Consider the following 18,785-nt stretch of genomic DNA (forward strand, 5'->3'; position numbering starts at 1 on the left):
CAACACACATACACCTCACACACACAATACTTTTTTTAAAACTGCCTTTATTGCTGTTCAGGAATTTAGCCCACAGATCTGCTCTGAACACCTGCAGCTGAGCTACAGGATCTAGCACAAAGTCTATCTGATAACCGTCGAGCACCTCCTTAAACCTGCTGAACAGCATTCAGGGAGTGGAAAGAGAAAAGGGTGTGTGTGTGTGTGTGTGTGTGTGTGTGTGTGTGTGTGTGCTTTGCCCTGTCCTAGGGTCAGAAAGCCACTAAGTGGATTAGTTGGGGACTTTGTGTAAGAGATTTGAGAAACCTTGGGACATCAGTCTGCCTTGCAAGGCTGTCTGTTTTTTCCCCTGGTTTGAACTGGTGTGTGTGTGTGTGTGTGTGTGTGTGTGTTTATTTGCTTATGCAAAATGTTTTATCTCGTTCTTTCTCATTGTGTTCTGTCAGCAATAAATCCCATTGTCCCTCCATTCAGGCGTCTGCCCCAGAACAGCTGAGGCACAAGCAAACCCTCCCATCTGTTACGTCTGTCTGCGGTTTCCCAGGCACTCAGCTTGTCTTACTGCATGAGAGAAGCCAGGGCTGACCTCGGGCTCCCGCTGCCTGGCCCAGCTTCCTGCCCACTGGAGGCTGTGTCTACACACCTGCTCGACAGCCTGCCCAGCCAGGGGTTGACGGCTCCTGGCACGCTCCAGCCAACATGCCTTCAAGTAACCCACCTGCTCCATCTTCCACAGTGAAGGAATGCCACCTGGGATGCCTGTCTTTGTGTCCCATGCCCCTTGTTTTCTTGTAACCGCACAAACAGTTATAAAATGAACATTATGGAAGGCCTGACCAGTGCAGAATGGAATCCCTCGGGCTAAACCCCACATCATCGCTCTGTAGCTTTAAGGAAACAGCTACATCTCAAAGGAGCAGAGTTCCACAACCCTTGTGCTGGGCCTCCTGTGCCAATGTAATAAGGAAGTCCCTTTGCCTTAACCCCCACAGAAAATGCACACACATCCCACATTTGCACCAGCCTTACACACACACACACACACACACACACACACACACACACACTTCTATCACCTTGGTCCCACCTTACAGACCCCTGCTCTGCCAGTGTCCCACAGAGCTAACATCTATTGCATAGAATAGAGGCTGGTCTGTTCATGATTAGGAAGAAACGTCAGCTTGGGGGCAGGGCCTTGGGTTTATCCCCAGCATAGCAAAAGAACCATATCGCATCTACAGACCCATGTGTTAGACTCTACTCCTTTAGTGAGGTGTGTTCTTCTATGCTACTGCAGCCAAGAAGGAAGTTCTCTCCCCACCCTGGTAGGTTTGCCTCTCCTCTACAGACCCCTCAACACTCCACCCATATTGCCAGGCTAACCTGCATCCTGTAGACATCCTAGAATACGCTTCAAGACATGCATAGGTATTTGTACTGGTTAGTTTTGTGTCAACTTGACACAGGCTGGAGCTATCACAGAGAAAGGCGCTTCCATTGGGGAAATGCTTCCATGAGATCCAGCTATAAGACATTTTCTCCATTAGTGATCAAGGCGGGGAGGTCCCCTTGTGGGTGGTGCCATCTCTGGGCTGGTAGTCTTGGTTCTATAAGAGAGCCGGCTGAGCAAGGTAGGGGAAGCAAGCCAGTAAAGAACATCCCTCCATGGCCTCTGCATCAGCTCCTGCTTCCTGACCTGCTTGAGTTCCAGTCCTGACTTCCTTTGGTGATAAACAGCAGTATGGAAGTGCAAGCTGAATAAACCCTTTCCTCCCCAACTTGCTTCTTGGTCATGATGTTTGTGCAGGAATAGAAACCCTGACTAAGACACGTATTTAAAACATGCGTGTGTGCTTGTGTGAAACTGTGTTTTATAAAAATGGTGTCACGTTGTAAATGTTCTTCTGTGTTTTAGTGGTTTAACTGAGCAATGCTCTTTTACTTGAGCTTTGTGGAGTCTGGAGAGATGAAGAGCTGAGCAATTAAGAGCATTCGCTGCCCAAGAGGTCTTGGGTTTGAGTCCCAGCACCTACATGGTAGCTCACAACCACCTGTAGCTCCAGCTCTGGCCTCCAGGGGTATGGGACATGTACACCATTTACACACATACACATAGGCAACATACTCATACACACACAATAAGAAAGATCTAAATTGAGCCTGTTGGCTTATGTGGCTCTAGTTTATCTCTCTTCTCTTGTTTTGTTTTGTTTTGTTTTGTTTTGTTTTGTTTTGTTTTGTTTTGTTTTGAGACAGGGTCTCACTGCAAACCTGACCTGGCCTAGAAGTCACTCTGCAGACCAGGCTGGCCTTGAACTCACAGAGATCTACCTGCCTCTGCTTCCTAAATTAGCTGATAGTGGTGGGATTAAAGACGTGGGCCACCACTATCAGCTTTGCTATAATTTTAAAAGCTCATAATCTACTTACAAACCTATTGATAAATTTGTATATTGGTATAAATAACAAGCCACTAACTCCTTTTCCATTTTCAAGTGTGTGTGCATGTAAAAGTGTGTGTTGTGTATATGTATGGTATGCATGTGTGTGTGCATATCTGCATGTGTATGGACCTATTTACATGTGTGTGTGATGTGCAACTTATGTGGTGTGTGTATGTGCGCACATGTGAGTGTGTGTAGTATGCATGTGTGTTGAGTAGATGTGCATGTGTGCACTGTACATGTGTATATGGTGCATGTGTGTGCATATTTGCATTTGTGCGTCTGGTGTCCATATTTACGTGTGTAGACATATACGAGTGTGGCTGTGGGAGAGCATGTGGAGACCCTGAGATTGATGTCAAGAATCATCCTCAGTTGCTTTGCAGCTTATTCACTGAGGCAGGGCTTCTCAGTCAAACCCAGAGCTCATCGATATGTCCAGTCTTGCCATCCAGCATGCTCTGTCTCTGTCTTCCAAGACAAGAATTACAGGCACACAGCCATTCCCACCCAGCATGTATGTGAGTTCTGTAGACGTGAGCTCTGGTCCTCACTTACTGAGCTGACTCCTCAGCCCTGTTTGTTTGGTTTTGTGTCACTATGTTAACACAAGATAGTCTTGATCTCCTGTCCTTGAGGGATCCTCCCACCTCAGACTCTGGAGGAGCTGAAGATACAGAGGTGTGTCCCTAAGCCAGCACTTGTATCGTGTAGTTTTATGTTACCGCCTTTGGCTCCAGGACTGGCCATGTTCTGGAGCCCTGACCTGGCTTCCCTTTTGCTCTGCCCACCTTTGCTCTGGGAAGTGGGCGGAGTTACCAGTCTCCACCCGGCCTCCCTGAGTCTGAGGATAAAAGACTGCACACACAGTTTGTTACTTTACAGCTTGACTTCTTGGCACAATTGCTGGGTGTTAAGATCACCCACATAGAAAAGCTTGCCCTTATCAATTCGTTATCTCCGTCTCTCCATTTGCCGTAAACTTCAATGGCTAGTTCCACCTAGCCCCTGCCAAACATCCTTGGCCACCTGACTGTAACAGAGGCTCCAGGCCCCAGCTCCCCGCACCCCCCAAACCTCACAGTGTTGCCATGTTCTTAGTCCTCCAAAGCAAGGCAGAAAATCCTACTCTTCCCTGCTTCTGCCTTTATCTCCTGGGATCCAGAAGTCCCACCTGTACCTTCTGCCCAGCAACTGGGGCCCCAGCCTTTTTTTTTTTTTTTTTTTTTTTTTTGGTTTTTTTGAGACATGGTTTTTCTGTATAGCCCTGGCTGTCCTGGAACTCACTCTGTAGACCAGGCTGGCCTTGAACTCAGAAATCCGCCTGCCTCTGCCTCCCAAGTGTTGGAATTAAAGGTATGCCCCACCACTGCCCAGCTCAGGGCCCCCGGCCTTATTTACTAACAAATCAAGGACCAAATGGGGAGCAAGACTTTAACATCAGGACCACCCTCTACAAGCATGGTAACTTTAAAAATGTTAAAATGAATACCTTTACCAAAAAAAGCTGCCTTTTTATGGTGAAAACAGAACAGTTGCTGCTGGTAGATGTTTTAAAATACTTGAAATATGCACAGACACAGGCCATCGTGGCACACTGTAGCAATGCAGAGGATGACTGTTGGAGTCAGGGCTTTCTGTCCACAGTGTTGCAGCGGTGTTGACATTGTTGCCTGCGGCTGCGCTTCTTACACTGGCCTAGATGACTCAGGAGCTCCCAGCCTATTCTACCTCTGCCTCCCATCTTACTATAGGAAGGCTGAGATTGTAGAAACATGCCGCAGCATCTGTGGGTTCCAGGGATCCAAAACCATTGTCAAGCTTCTACATTTCAGTGATCTGCTCTAACTGCCAACCTGATACAACCTACAATCACCTGGGAAGACAGTCTTAGTGAGGGTCTGTCTGCACTAGGCTTGTGGATGGGCTTGTCTGGAGGGCAGTGTCTTAAGTTAATTGACATGGTTAAGTTATCAGTCCACTGTAGGCAGCACCATTCCCTAGTCAAGGGTCCCGAACTACACTCGGAGAAATGGACCTGAGCCCAAGGGAATAAGTGAGAATGCGTGAATTCATTTTCTCTGCTCCTGGATGTGGACGTGAAGTGACAAGATCCTATCTTGACTTCCCCACAGGGACGGACTATAGCCTGGACCTATAGGCCCTTTCTCCCCAAGTTGCTTTGTCAGGATATTTTATCCCAGCAGCAGAAATGAAACCAGAACACTCAGCAAACATTTTTTTTAACCCACCCAGACATCTTTTGAGCCCCACATTTCCATTTTGTTGTTGTTTGTGTGGGGATTTTTTGTTTTGTTTTTGTTTTGAGACAGTGTCTCACTACATAGCTCTGGCTGTCCTGGAACTTGTTATGTTGACCAGACTGCCCTTACCTCATATCAATATGTTTTCTTCTGGAATCAAAGGTATGAATTGTTACACCCATCTCTCATTTTCTGTTTTAATATTCACTATCAAAGGGGCTCCGCCAAGGCTGTCCCCCTCGGCTTCAGATCAGTAGGCACTTCCCTGCAGCCTTCTAGACACTGTGCTGGGCTTTCTTTCTGCTCCCGTGGTGGACACAACATTGAAACAGCCGTTGCTTTGACAGCACATTGCATAGTCTTCAGGACTGTCTAGCTATGGGGTACAGCAGCTCCCCCATGGCTTTCCCAGGAAGTTTTCTTCCCCTCTTCTGGTGGGAAGCACCTGCTACACACTGTAACTACTGATGCCTCCTGCATCCATGAAGGAGCACACGTGTGTGCCACTCATCTTAGCTCTCTTCATAGCTCACAGAGCAGGGTTCGAGGTTTCCACGTGGGCAGATGTGTGTGGCCCTGCTCTCTCCTGTTCAGCTCAACTGTCCCTACAGCAGGGTCATCACTGTCAGGCTCTGCCTCCTCAGATGCCTCTGGGAGGTGAGGGGTCTCTAACCTCCAGCTTCCCTTTGGTTAAGGACTTCAGATCTCACTCTTTCTTACCGAGCCAATATTTTTACTAAATGTTTTCCTCGAAAAGTGTCCATTTCATCAAGGCTCTCAAATGTAGGGTATTAAATTGATCCTGGTCATACTCTTGACTCTTTGATTTAAAAAGAAAAAAAGCACCCGGCCCCTATGCACTTGCTGTTCCCGCGTCTGTGTGTGTGTGTCTTTTTTTCTCTCTTTCTTTCCTGACGCTTTTTGTTGGCAGACTCCCCCATCTGTGTTGGGTCTTTAAAAAAACAGAAGAAGAAGAAGAAAGAAAAACCCTTTTTGTTTGTTTTCCGTTTCTTTAATTTCTGCCTTTGTTGTCTTGCCTGCAGTTTTCTTTGGATTTGTTTTTGTTGTTCTTCCCTCTGTTTTCAAAAAGGAAGTTTGTTGGGCCTGTTAAAGGGAAGTTTGTTTGGTCTGTTTCTAATCGGCTCTGACTTAAGGTGAACTAGGCAGAGAAGGCTGGGTTTGGTTTGGTTTGATTTGATTTAAAGACAAGGATCCTCTGTAGCCTGGACTGGCCTGGAACTCACCATGTAACACAAACCGGCCCTGCAATGGGAGTAAATCCTCCTATCTTGGAATCCTCACAGCTAGGATTACAGGCCACCAGCCCTGCCCTCACACTAGCTTCGGGCATTCTCAGTAAGTTCTAAAGGCTGCATAACTTCTTCTTCTGGTTCTCACTGTAAGGGTCCATGATTCACTGAAGAATGATACCCTGGACTCAAATAGTATGTACATACAAAGAGTGTTTTATTCTGCAGAAGTCCAGCATGCTGGGGTCTCCCATTACCAGGACAGAGAGACCACCGATTACCGGGGTGTGGGGGCTGGAAACTTGCTGGGGGGGGTGTCGGTCTGGAAACTGATACTGAGGAACTAGCTAAGGAAGTCTGGAAACTGCTGCTGACCCATTGTCCTTGCCTCAGGCCAGGTGGCAGGGCAGCTTCTGAGGCCTGGACTTGCTGGAATTGCCCAATTCTTGGAAAGAGAGATTTAGGTCGATTTGAAGCCTGTCATGGAATCAGCCTAGCCTTCTCACTACTTAGCCTATCCAAAAGTCTCTGCGTGTCAGGGCTGGAGAGATGACTCAGCATGTAGGAGCACCTCCAGAGGACATAGGTTCTGTTCCCAGCTGCCACATGGTGGCTCACAACCATGTGTAGCTCCAGTGACCCCACATCCTCTGACCTCCATTGACTGTTTGAGGGTTTTCAACCCCTCTCATGGGCTCCCAAATGCATATGGTGTGTACACATACACTCAGGCACATAAGCACAAAGCAGCTTTGTTCAGTTTCTTAGCTAGGGCTGGTGAGATGGCTCAGCAGTAACCAGGCTCACTACTGCCAAGCCTGACAACCCGAGTTCGATCCCCAGAACCACATGGTGGAAGACGAAAACCAACTCCCCAAGTTCTCCTCTAATAAATATTGTGACATGCTTGCGCACTTGCACATACCAGATAGATAGATAATAGATGGATGGATGGATGGATGATAGATAGATAGATAGATAGATAGATAGATAGATAGATAGATAGATGATGGATAGATGATGGATGGGTGATAGATAGATAGACAGACAGACAGACAGACAGACAGACAGACAGACAGACAGACAGATAGATAGATAGATAGATAGATAGATAGATAAATGATAGATGATGGATGGATGATAGATATGTAGGTAGATAGATAGATAGATAGATAGATAGATAGATAGATAGATAGATAGATAGATAGAGATAGAAACAGATAGGGATAGATAGATAGAGACAGACAGACAGACAAGTCCTTAATTTTACTACAATAGGACATATCCTCCATTTCAGGTATAGGTCATACACGGTTTTTTCTTCTTGTACTTCCCATTCCACAGTCCTGACTGTGGACCGCTGCTCTTTTTATCATCATTTGTTTATTTGTGGGATGTGTGTGTGTGTGTGTGTGTGTGTGTGTGTGTGTGTGTTATCAGGCATGCATGCTAAGATGTATGTGTGGAGATCAAAAACCAACTTGCAGCAGTCAATTCTTTCCTTCCACTGTGTAGATCTCAGAGCTTCAGCTCAGGTTATCTCTCTCAGTGGCAAACACCTTTACCCACTGAGCCATCTTGTCAGCCCCGAAGGTTCCATTTGGGCCTTTCGCATCCTCGGGAATTAGGGTTTCTCTCCGTTTGCTATGGTTATCACTGCTTTATGCCTACCTAACTCCTCTTCCCCTCCATCCCCCCACCCCCCAGTGTACTAGAGATGGAGAAAGAACTCAGTGCGTGAACTAAAGCGGTGACTTTACCCACTGAGCCGCAGCCCAGCCCAGCACAATGAGAGAGGGGTGAGGTTCATTTCTTCCTTTGTTGAGACAAACATCCATAGTGCCCAAGTCTCTGGTACTCTTTTCTGTCCCCTCTGCTCCTTTGTCCCTGAGTAAACCGGGACAGCTTTAAACAAACTGTTTATTTAGAAAGTGGTACTTAGAAAGGCCTGCTACTTTGAGACTCTCCGGGATTCAAGTAAGGGTTAGAATGGGCAGCTGGCTTCTACTGGGATTATGTTACAAATGTGTTTATGTTAGTGAAACCCCAGGTTGGAAAGGTGTGCCATTTTTGCACAATTGGGTTTCACAGACAGTAAGTGTGCTACATTCCACAGAAGGGTGGGGGCATGCCACCGCTTGAATCCCTTGCATCTAGGAAATAGTTGACTAAGGGCACTGGTGGCTGCCTTTTGAGATCCACCTTGGTGCCAAGCTGAGACCATGGGGAGTCCACCTTGAACTCAAGGACCTCCATTAGCCTGGCTGACTCTCTGGGAGCCATGCTAGCCCGTCTCCTTCCTCCCCCTCTCTCAAGTGTCGAACCCACATCCTCTGAATGTCCTCTGCCAACCTCCTTTCATCCATAAACCCTTCATCTCCTCATCCCAACCGTGTTCACTTCATGCACACCCCCTCCTGTCTTGATGTCTGCTCCTCGAAGGGCATAAGCCATATAAACACTGGTTTAGAGCATAGAGGTCCCACTGGCCAGATTGCCTCCATGACACTCTAAACTGGACCTGTGAGGATGAGCCCTGGCTCTAAGTTCTCTGCGTCTTCCCCCACCAGCCCTCCTCTGGGCTGGCCCTGTGACTTACTTTGGCCAGAAGAATGTGACTGAGGTAGCCACGGTACGATATTTGGGAATATCTGGGTCTCAAGAAAACTTGAAGCCTCTGCTCCTCCTGCTTCAAGCCCGTGCTGAGTGCTGAGGTCTCTCTATGGAGAAGTGACTTCAGGGACAAAAGACAAGGTGGACAGAGAGGCACAGACACAGACACCCTGGGACAGCAGCTTCCCTCGCAGCTGATGTCCCAGCCTAGGGTCATCATGGATGCCCAGAAGCAGACCTGCCAGCAACCTGAGGGTGGTGAATAGGAACAATCTGCCACTGTTTCTCCTTCAAACTACTGGGTTTTAGAGGTTGGTTGTTTCCTACCAATTATAACCAACACAGCGTCTATTTATAAATGTCACTTCCTGCCTGCTACTGGTATAGTTGATGTGTGAATAGCAGCTTGTGTCTGGACATAGCACACCAAGCCCAGGCGTGTAAGAGTTTTTACTGGGGACAAAGAGGGGAAAAGAGAGAAAACAAAGGGTGGGGGAGGGGAAAAGTCGGTCTTTTATATGGGCTGTGATATCACCTGTTTGCAGCTAAGTGTGGGAAGTGGGCTCTGGGAAGGTATGTAGTTGCCATAGCAACCAGTGTCACCTATGTGTGACATTCTGAGTTTGGAGCCCATTGGCAAAACTGGTCTTTTGATGCCAACAACAGTGGTTTGTTTTGTTTTGTTTTGCTTTGTTTTGTTTTGTTTTATTTCAAGTGTCATGTTTCTGTTTATAGTATATTTGTATCAGTGTGAGCCCCCAAATGCCACACTGCTTTTGTGAAGGTCAGAGAACAACTAGCAGGCATCAATCTCCTTCCACAACAGGGAACCCAGGGACTGAACTCAGGTCCCCAGGCTTGGCTACAAGCACCTTTACCCGCTGAGGTGTCTTGCCAGCCCTGACATAGTGATTTTTTTACTCCCTGCATTCACTAACTATCAGCTCCTATATTTTACCTAAATCTTGCATGCCTCCCCATTGGTAGCTACCTATAAATGGCTGCTTCATCTCTACCTTTGCAGTCCTTCCCTCATCACTGACTCTTCTTAATGATCTCTATCCATCCTCCAAACCAGCTTCAAACAGAAGCGGGCAGGTGTGACTGGGCTGTAGCTCAGAGGTGGACCCCTCCTGTAGCTGATAGTAACAGGCTGTGTTAGGTCAGACACAAAGATGGGCAAGAAGTGCTATTAAGTCAAATAGCAATTAGACCCTGGAGCTGCAACATTCCAACCCCTGCACAATCACTGAAGTTCTAATCAGCTGAGCCTTTAGGAAGGTTCTCCCTGCATAGAATAAGCTCAGTTGACTGAGAGGACTAGTAGGTTTTCTTCTCCGATGGAATAAGCCAATTCGAGTCCATTTGAGAATATAAAAGAAGGTTTATTGGGAGCAATTCTCAGGTGGGTTCATTGGTCTCAGAGAACGAGGTCACCGTATAGACAGGGAGACAGTGAAAGAGAGAGCACACCTGTAGAGAGGAGAAATGGAGAGAGAGAGAGAGAGAGAGAGAGAGAGAGAGTGCTCTGGGGTGACTGGTGCGTCCTTTTATCTTCAGCACTCCCCTGGTACACCTGGCAACTGCAGGCGATGACATAAACAGTTGCTAGGTCTCTGAGAGCAGGCCAGTGGAATTGCCTGTATATTTATTTTCTGGATTAAGGTTAAGAGTCCGGGTTTGAAATCTCATAGATATGTGCTTTTTTCTCAGAGTGGCTGTGCTGTTCAGGAGTGCTCTGAGGTCACTCAGAGACTGCTCTGCAGTTTTCCTTTCTTGAAAACTCATCAGACTTAGGATCGCTTCAGTAAAACATGGGGAGACCCCCTTTTCCCTTTTCTAGAATAGCTTGTTCAAGACTATCATCATTTTTCTGTAACTCTTGGTAAATTCACATAACAGTCTGCACTGGGGCCAGAGAAGAGGCTTGGCGTTTAAGAGCTCCGAGGACCTGGTTCCGTTCCTGGCATGCACATGTCCGCCACAACCACTGTAGCTTCAGCGCTAGGGGAGATCTGGCGCCCTCTTCTGGCTTTTGCAGGTACTGCATGGAACATACTGCACATACTTGAAGACAAAACTCTCTTACACATAAGATAAAATAAAATATTTTTTAAAAGACAGACTATGCTGAAAGATTTCTTTTGTGGAAGCTTTTAAATTGCAGTTTGCATTTGATATTTCTAAAAACTATCCAGATGTTTCTTTACTTACGCTAATATTGGGAGATGTGGGTTTTTTAGGGGCCGCCGTCTGCTTCTCAAGCTCACAGGTGTGAACAGTCGCTTATTATTTATTTAAATTCCATATTGATTAGGCCTGAATTATACTCTTTTGATAGTTTTTATGCACCATTATTTCTGTCCTTTCCAAGCTCCAAACCCAGGGAATCTGTGTATTCAATTTAAAAAAAAAAATGTTGCTGTTTTATAGATTATGTGATTAATTCTACATTCAGTTTATCATTACCAAGATGGCCACTCTTGCAGGCAGCCGTGACGGGGTGGACAGGTGATTCAGCTGTGTGGTCAGGCGAGATCCAGAGACCACACAAGAAGCAAGGAATAACAGGACAACACACACAACACTTATGGGTCCCTGAGAGAAGGATGAGAATGGGGTTGGAGGGATGACCATAAACATTGCTGTCCCACTAGCAGATGGGAGGGTGCAGGGAGAAGAAGGGAAGGAAGAGAGAGCAAGAGAGGAGATAGGAAGTCAGTGTAAGGGGGGGGAAGTAGGGAAGAAGCAAGGGGGGGGCGGAGGAGATGGGCATAGAAGGGAAAGGAGAGGGGAGAAGAGGCAGAGAGGGGAGGAAAGATGAGACAGGAGGGGAGGGGGTCTGCAGGCTGTGATGTCACTCTGTCCCTATGGTATCCTCAATGCCAGTGCTGGCTTACAGCAAACACACACACACACACAGAGAGAGAGAGAGAGAGAGAGAGAGAGAGAGAGAGAGAGAGAGACTTGGTGATGTCCCCCGGTGCTGCCCTCTGCCCTCTGGTTTCCAGTGGTCAGCAGCAGTGGAGTTCAGAGTGAGCACAATGAGAAAGACCAGACCTCACAGTCAACCTCTCGGGAAGGGAAGTCTGAACTAGGCCAGAGGTGACGGGGCGTGACAGGGCTACAAATAACTTAGCTCTGAACCCCAGATGGTTGTGGAAGCAGAAAATGCAATAAACACACCAGGACAGCAGCAGCTCTCAACACCCTTGGCCTCCACAGCTCTTTCCACCCTGTACAGCCAAAGTCCCCCACACAGAACAGTAACTTCACGTGCCGCACCAACAGCGGTCCATGTCTGCCTCTGGCTTTTCTTTTACTGTATGAGTGTGTGTAAATGTGGGGAAAGGGGACAGGACATGTGTGTTTCTGGGGAAGGCACCACAGCTCACAAGTGGACATCAGAGGACAGTTTTCAAGAGTCTGTTTGAACCTCCCACTCAGTAAGTTTCAGGGATCGAACTCAGATTGTCCAGCTTGGCAGCAACAAGCTCTGAGCCATCTTGTTAGCCCTAAAATAATGATGTCTTCTCAAAAGAAAAGAAAATCCTGTGTGTGTGTGTGTGTGTGTGGTGTGTGGTGTGTGTGGTGTGTGTGTAGCATGTGTGTGTGATGTGTGTATTTGTGTGTGGTGTGTTTGTATGTGTTTGTGTATGTGTGTGTATGTGTGGCATCTGTATGTGGCATGTGTGTATGGTGTGTGTGTAGCATGTGTGTGTATGATGTGTGTTTTTGTGTGTGATGTGTTTGTATGTGCTTGTGTGTGTATGTGTGTGTATATATGTATGTAATATGCAAGTCTACAAAATGTGTCCATCATCCGTCGGGAGAGGGGCCGTCGGGAGAGGGGGAGAGGAATCCTCTCTTATGGAGCTTTTGCATTACTCAGAGTCTTTCATTGAAACTGGAGTTCTCTGTAGTTCAGGTAGGCTGGAAGCCAGCAAGAACCAGGGAAAAATACCTTTCTTTCTTTAAAAAAAAAAGATAGATAGATAGATAGATACATACATACATACATACATACATACATACATGATAGATAACAGATGGATAGATAGATATATAGATACATAGATACATAGGTAGATGACAAATAGATACATAGATAGATACATAGATGATAGATAGATAGATAGATAGATAGATAGATAGATAGATAGATAGATAGATAGTGTGTGTGTGTGTGTGGTGTTTGGGCATGAGTGCAGCACACAGGTAAAGGTCAGAGGGCAGGAGTCCATACTCTCCTTCCATTAAGTGGAGCCTAAGGACTGGATTGGGTTGTCAGACTTGGCTGCAGACCTCTTTACCCTCTGAACCCCCATCAGTCCCAGCACTTGCATCACAGGAGTGCTTGGGCACTCCCAGCTGTATGCACAGGTGCTAGGAATCCTGACACGGTCCTCCCGTGGGCATTCACAGGCAGCAAGAACGCTCATCCACTGAGCCACCTCCTCAGACTCAGTTGTTCTGCCTCACACTGGGAGGTGATAGCATCCCCGACAGCTGGCATCAGTAAGCCAAACCCTCCCTCTTGTCCTTAGAGCATCTTGCTAGATGCTTGCTCTTTTTGTTGGTGTTTCCAAAGCTTCACTGACTCTAACTTACTGTACTTCCTACTGCTTGTCTGTCTCTGCTGTAGGTTTTACAGCTGACCAGCAAGTGCAGGGAACCTCTTGTCTGCCTCCTGGCACTGTTATCACAAACCCACGCTGCAGCACCCAGCTTTTGCATGTGGGTTCTTGGCTTGATCTCAGGTCCTCACGCTTGCTCTGCAGATGTTTTACAGACTCACCTGTCTCTCCAGCCCCAGAGGCCTCGTTCGGACATCATCAAAACATATGTTAATGAACGCATGAACAATTCAGCTGGGCGTGGGAGCACACACCTGTAATCCCAGCCCTTGAGAGGTAGAGGCAGGAGGGTGAGAATTCAGCGTCAGCTTTGGCTACATTGCAAGTTCAAGGCCAGTTTAACTCTGCCTCAAACAACCAGGAAAGTACCCAATTCAGTGGCGTTTAGTATATTGATAGCATGTGCAGCTGTGACCACCATTTACTTTTAGAACAGTTCACTACAGATGCCCACTAGTGGCTGTTCTCTGGCCACTGCTCTCCGGTATACACAGGCCCAGGTAGCCCATAATCCCCACTGTGGACTCCCTGTTCTGTGCACTCCCCACACGTGGTGCCCTATTGTGACCCTCTGCAATGGCTTCGTCCACTCAGCATATTTGAGGCTCATCCATTACTGTAGCACACACTGGCAACTCACGCCCTCTATTGCTAAGTAGTCACCCTCTCCCGTGTTTACCCCACGCGCGTGCACGCATGCAGCTTCTGTTTGGCTCCAGTGTGGCGCCTCCCTGAACATGTGCGCAAGGCTCTGTGTGGGAACATTTTGTTTGTTTCTTTTGAGCATGTGCTTACAAGTGGGATTTCTGAGTCACGTCAACTCTATATTTAACATTTTGAGGAACTTCTAAGCTTCTCTAAGATAGTGGTTGTTATTCTCTTATTTTTTATTTTTTGGCAAGTGATATTCACTTAACATCAGCCCCGAACATCATCACCACCTTCACTCATGCTCTCACTACTGTTTCTGCATCTCTCCCCTTTCCTACAACTGTTCATGGGGGCGAGGGGGTGGGGGGTGGCTCGAAAGCTTTTTACATTTGCAGATGCTCTCTCTCTCTCTCTCTCTCTCTCTCTCTCTCTCCCTCCCTCCCTCCATCCATCCATCCATCCCCCTACCCCTCTGGCTAACTCTCTAGTCCTCCATCCTTCCTCCCTTTCCCTCCCTCTCTCCCTTCCCCACTTTCAATCCATGCCCCCTCAAGTGCATATCTGTTTATGTGCTTGTGGAGAGCAGAGGACACCACCAAGTGTCTTTCCAAGTCTCTCTCCACTTTTTAAAAGAGATTGTTCTTTGACAATTTTATACAAGTATGGAAGGCATTCTGGCTATCCTCTTCACCCACCCTCTCTTATTCAACTTCTACCAATATCCAACCCTACCCCCAACACTCACACACACTCAGAGAGAGAGAGAGAGAGAGAGAGAGAGAGAGAGAGAGAGAGAGACCTTCCCCAGATTCCTTCCCGTCTCTTGCCTTTGTTTTGTGACCCGTGTACTTTAGCCAGCCCCATCAGAGTGGTGTCTCCATTGCTTGATACCACACAACTCCCTCTATCTTCATCATAACTGATGTTTGCTGCCCAGATAGCCCTGGAGTCATGGCTACCCCACTGGGCAAACCGAATCCTGAGATAGTCAGCGGAGGGTAGTGTGCCAGCCAGTGATGTCCAAGTCTATTGTTTGACGGATATCGGACAGGTTAAGTCTTGAGACAGGCGTGCATTCTGGTCACACCTCACCTATATCTAGCTTAACACTTGTATTAGAACGTTGCTGCAACAGCCTGGCTGAAAGATGTAAATGGGGAAAGATTAATCTGTGTTCCTGGTGTCAAAGCAGAACGGTTGACATCCTGCCTGACAGAATGTGTGGATAAGTGATAACCGGAAGGGACCTTGACAAGATAAATCCCCAAGGATGCAAGCCCTGTGACCCACTTCCTCTAACCAGGTCTCCCCTTGGACAGTCCCCACACCTGCTACAGTCTACTTGAATGGTGATTCCACTGATGGATCGCACTGTCAGAGCCCCAACGCGTGACCAGTCCCTACACACACACACACAAGAGCTTTGAGGATCTTCTGGGAGGGTCTCGACCAAGTCAAGCCCACAGTCAATACCAGCCAGCCCATGTGAGGGCCTGCCTCGGGCACATGGCCTCTGTCTGCTCAGCAGTCCTGACTCTGTCTCTTTAAGTTCATGGCGTCTTTTCCCTCAGTCCTTTCCACCTGGTCCTCAGGCACTGACTTGGTTTTCCTGAGGTCTCCTCTTTCTTCTGTTCCTACCTCCATTTTTCCCATGCTTGTCCCTGGGCACTGACCACTGACTGACTCACTTCAGCCTCTCTCATCTGCTTTGTTCAGCATGTGATTAAATTCGTCCACAGACGTCTTGGTTTCCTTTGGTTTTCCACTTCTAGCATTTTTCCGTCTGGTTCCTTGCCATCGCCAGCTCTTTGCTACCATCCTCAGTCTCCTTCCATCTCTCTGACGGCGGCAGCTAGTGTGATGTTTTACCTTCCATCTCTCTGACGGCAGCAGCTAGTGTGATGTTTTACCTTCCATCTCTCTGACGGCGGCAGCTAGTGTGATGTTTTACCTTCCATCTCTCTGACGGCGGCAGCTAGTGTGATGTTTTAAACGTTGTTGGTGATAGTTCTGTCCTCTCCCTTGCCTTGTGCCGGTCTAGCTGTGTGGATATTAACTTGGCAGCAACTCCCTTGAGCTTTGTTGGAGGTTGGTCGGGTGCTACTATGTATTTAAATGCTAACTCCTGACTCCTAAGATCCTGCTACTATGTATTCAAATGCTAAATCCCGGCCCCTAAGATCAAGATGCCCCTGAAGAGCAGATTCTCCCATACACTGAGCGATGCTAAGTAAACTTTGTCCCCAATTTAACACTATTGGTTAAATAAAGGTGGCTACAATTACTGAAGACAATAGAAGAGGCGGGGTTTTGGTAACCAGTCTGAGGGACTGGTAGGGACCTCGAGGAAGAAGAGTGAAGGAGGAAGATGGAGGATCAGGGAGTCTCCATTAGATATGATGGACCAGGAGCCCAGGCCCCAGCCAAATGGACCCTGAGGACAGGCTGATGGAGTAGAAATATCCCAGGAAGACACAAACAGTAAGTATTTGGGGAGCACAGCTGGAGATGTGGACAGTCTAACATATAGAAAGATAGATTTGGGGTAATTTCCCTAGTAATTGTGCAAGAACTGATTAAATAAATCCACAGGATTCTGACTATATTATCGGGGGGGGGCTAGCTGGGTCATATTAATAATTAATAGAGCTTATTAAAAACCATTTTACAGAGCAGTCGAAAGAACGTCTTCTCTGGCAAGGCAGGGAGCAGGTCCAGGTTCCCTAGAGCACACAGTTTCCAGTCCCATCTGTAGGATTCTCTGAGTACAGCCTCTCGTCTGTAACCAGCTAGCTGTTCCAGGAAAAATGGGCCGGACTCCATCCTGTGCTGGGAGGGGCTGGACTCTGAGGCCTCCTGAGGTAGGGCACTTGAGGTCACCCTGCCTATCTGATCCCAGCCCAGCAAAGCAGGGATTTGAGGGAGAAAGGCATGGTCCTCCATTACTTGTTCCTCTGGAATGTCCCCCTGGCCTCTGTGTCAGCCTCTCAAACTTGAATGAGCTCACATACTTGAGGTTGAAAACTGCTTGTTCAGTAATGTTCGTGGAAGGGCTAACTCTCACACCCATGTCCTACCTTACTGGCTCTAACTCTGATGCTGCCTTAGCCAAGTCTGGGTTGCTGAGTACCGTAAGTCAGAAGAACCAGGCCTCTCCAGGCCTCTCCAGCCCTCCACTGAGAGGAGTGGGCAACCTGGCTGTGTGTGAGAGGAAATTAATGTGTATGCGTGTGTGGTCCTGTATGAGTGTGAATGTGACCACTCTGTTACACAACTCAGCAATGCAAAAGGTGCAGTCCCAAGGTTCCGCATACTCACAGTGTTGTGTAACCATGATTGGCAATTTTAGAATGTTTTCATCATTGAAAACAAAACCATAAATGCATTAGCCCATATTGGCTGTTTCTACCCAGCTTCTGGAGATGTTGGAGCAACTTTCTTTTTAATTTATTTTATTTATTTACTATCTGAATGCTCTGCTGCATATACACCTGCATGCCAGAAGGGGGCAACAGATACCTCTATAGATGGTTGTGAGCCACCATGTGGATGGGTGCTGGGAGTTGAACTCAGAACCTCTGAAAGGTTCTTGACCACTGAGTCATCTCTCCAGCCGTGGATCAACTTTATAAGATTTACCTATTCTGAGCCCCACAGTGATAGTGTACACCTTTAATCCTAGTAATCTGGAGGCAGAGGATCTCTGAGTTCGAGGCCAGCCTGGTGAGTGAGTTCCAGGACAGCGAAAGTTTCACAGAGAAACCTTGTCTTGAAAGAACAACAAACAAACAAAAACAAACAAACAAAAGATTTACCTATTCGGAGACTAGGGATGTGGGTTATAGGGTGTCCCTCGTGCATTCGGGACTCAGGCTGCTGCTGCTCGTGGAGGCTGGAAGTTTTGACTGCGCTTACCCCACGCCGGTGCCAGGCGGGCGTTGGCTAGCGTTGGGCCATAGGAAGTCACAGGACCCCGCTCTGGGGGTGGGGGAGCGCAGTCTGAGGTCCCAGGGACTGCCGGAGCCGGCTAGGGGGTCCCCAGTCCTGTGTGGAGGCCAGGACCATCTGGTTCTCCGGCTCTTGGGTACCCCAGGCGCTGCTGAATGCCAAGGAAGAGCTGAGCACAGAGTGGGGACCCACGAGCTAGATCTAGCCCAGGGCAGAGGGGGGAAGAGGGGAGTGCTCCAGCTGGGTGCCCAGGGGAGGAGAATCCTTAGCTTGTTGGCTTGGTGGAAGCCCTGGCTGGGAGCGCTGAGAGGCCTTCTGCAGGAGATTAGACTGGCTCTTTAGACAAAGGCCTGTTCCATTGTTCCCCACTGTGGATCCCAGTGAAAATCGGCAGTCCATGGTTTAAGACATTTATTGTCATGGTGGAGAGTGGCCATGAGTAATGCTGTACCCTACTTTCTCAGGGCAGTGGCAGGCCTGAGATTAAATACCTTTTGCAAGGAGGAGTGTCTGGGAAGAGGAGTTTACTGGCTAAGCCCTTCAGACCTTCAGGTACTTCATTAAAATGGGTCTGTCTTGAGGCTACATGATCTGTGGTCACATCCTCTATCTGTGGAGGGGCTTAGGACATTGCCTTTATGTGACTGATGGCCACAGAATTATGGAGAGCTATGGCCTCATGTCAGGAACCTGGTGTCTAGGAGCGTGGGCAAAATGCCTACCGTTCTGCAGGGTCACTGGGGTTTCCAACCTAGCTCAACCAGAGACCAGGTTGCCTTTCATGGTTTTACATAGAGAAAAATCTGTCAGTGCAGGGTAGGGGTGTGGAGTATTAAGAGCATTTACAGCTCTTGCAGAGAAGCTGGATTCAGTTCCCAGAACCCACATGCTGGCAGCTCAGTTCCAGGGTCTCTGACACCTTCTCCTGGCTTCAAAATACTCACACATATGCTGAACTTACGTGCATGTGGGCAAAAC

Source organism: Mus caroli, unplaced genomic scaffold, assembly GCF_978045245.1.
Source record: "Mus caroli unplaced genomic scaffold, Mus_caroli_1 scaffold_13, whole genome shotgun sequence".
NCBI lineage: Eukaryota > Metazoa > Chordata > Mammalia > Rodentia > Muridae > Mus > Mus caroli.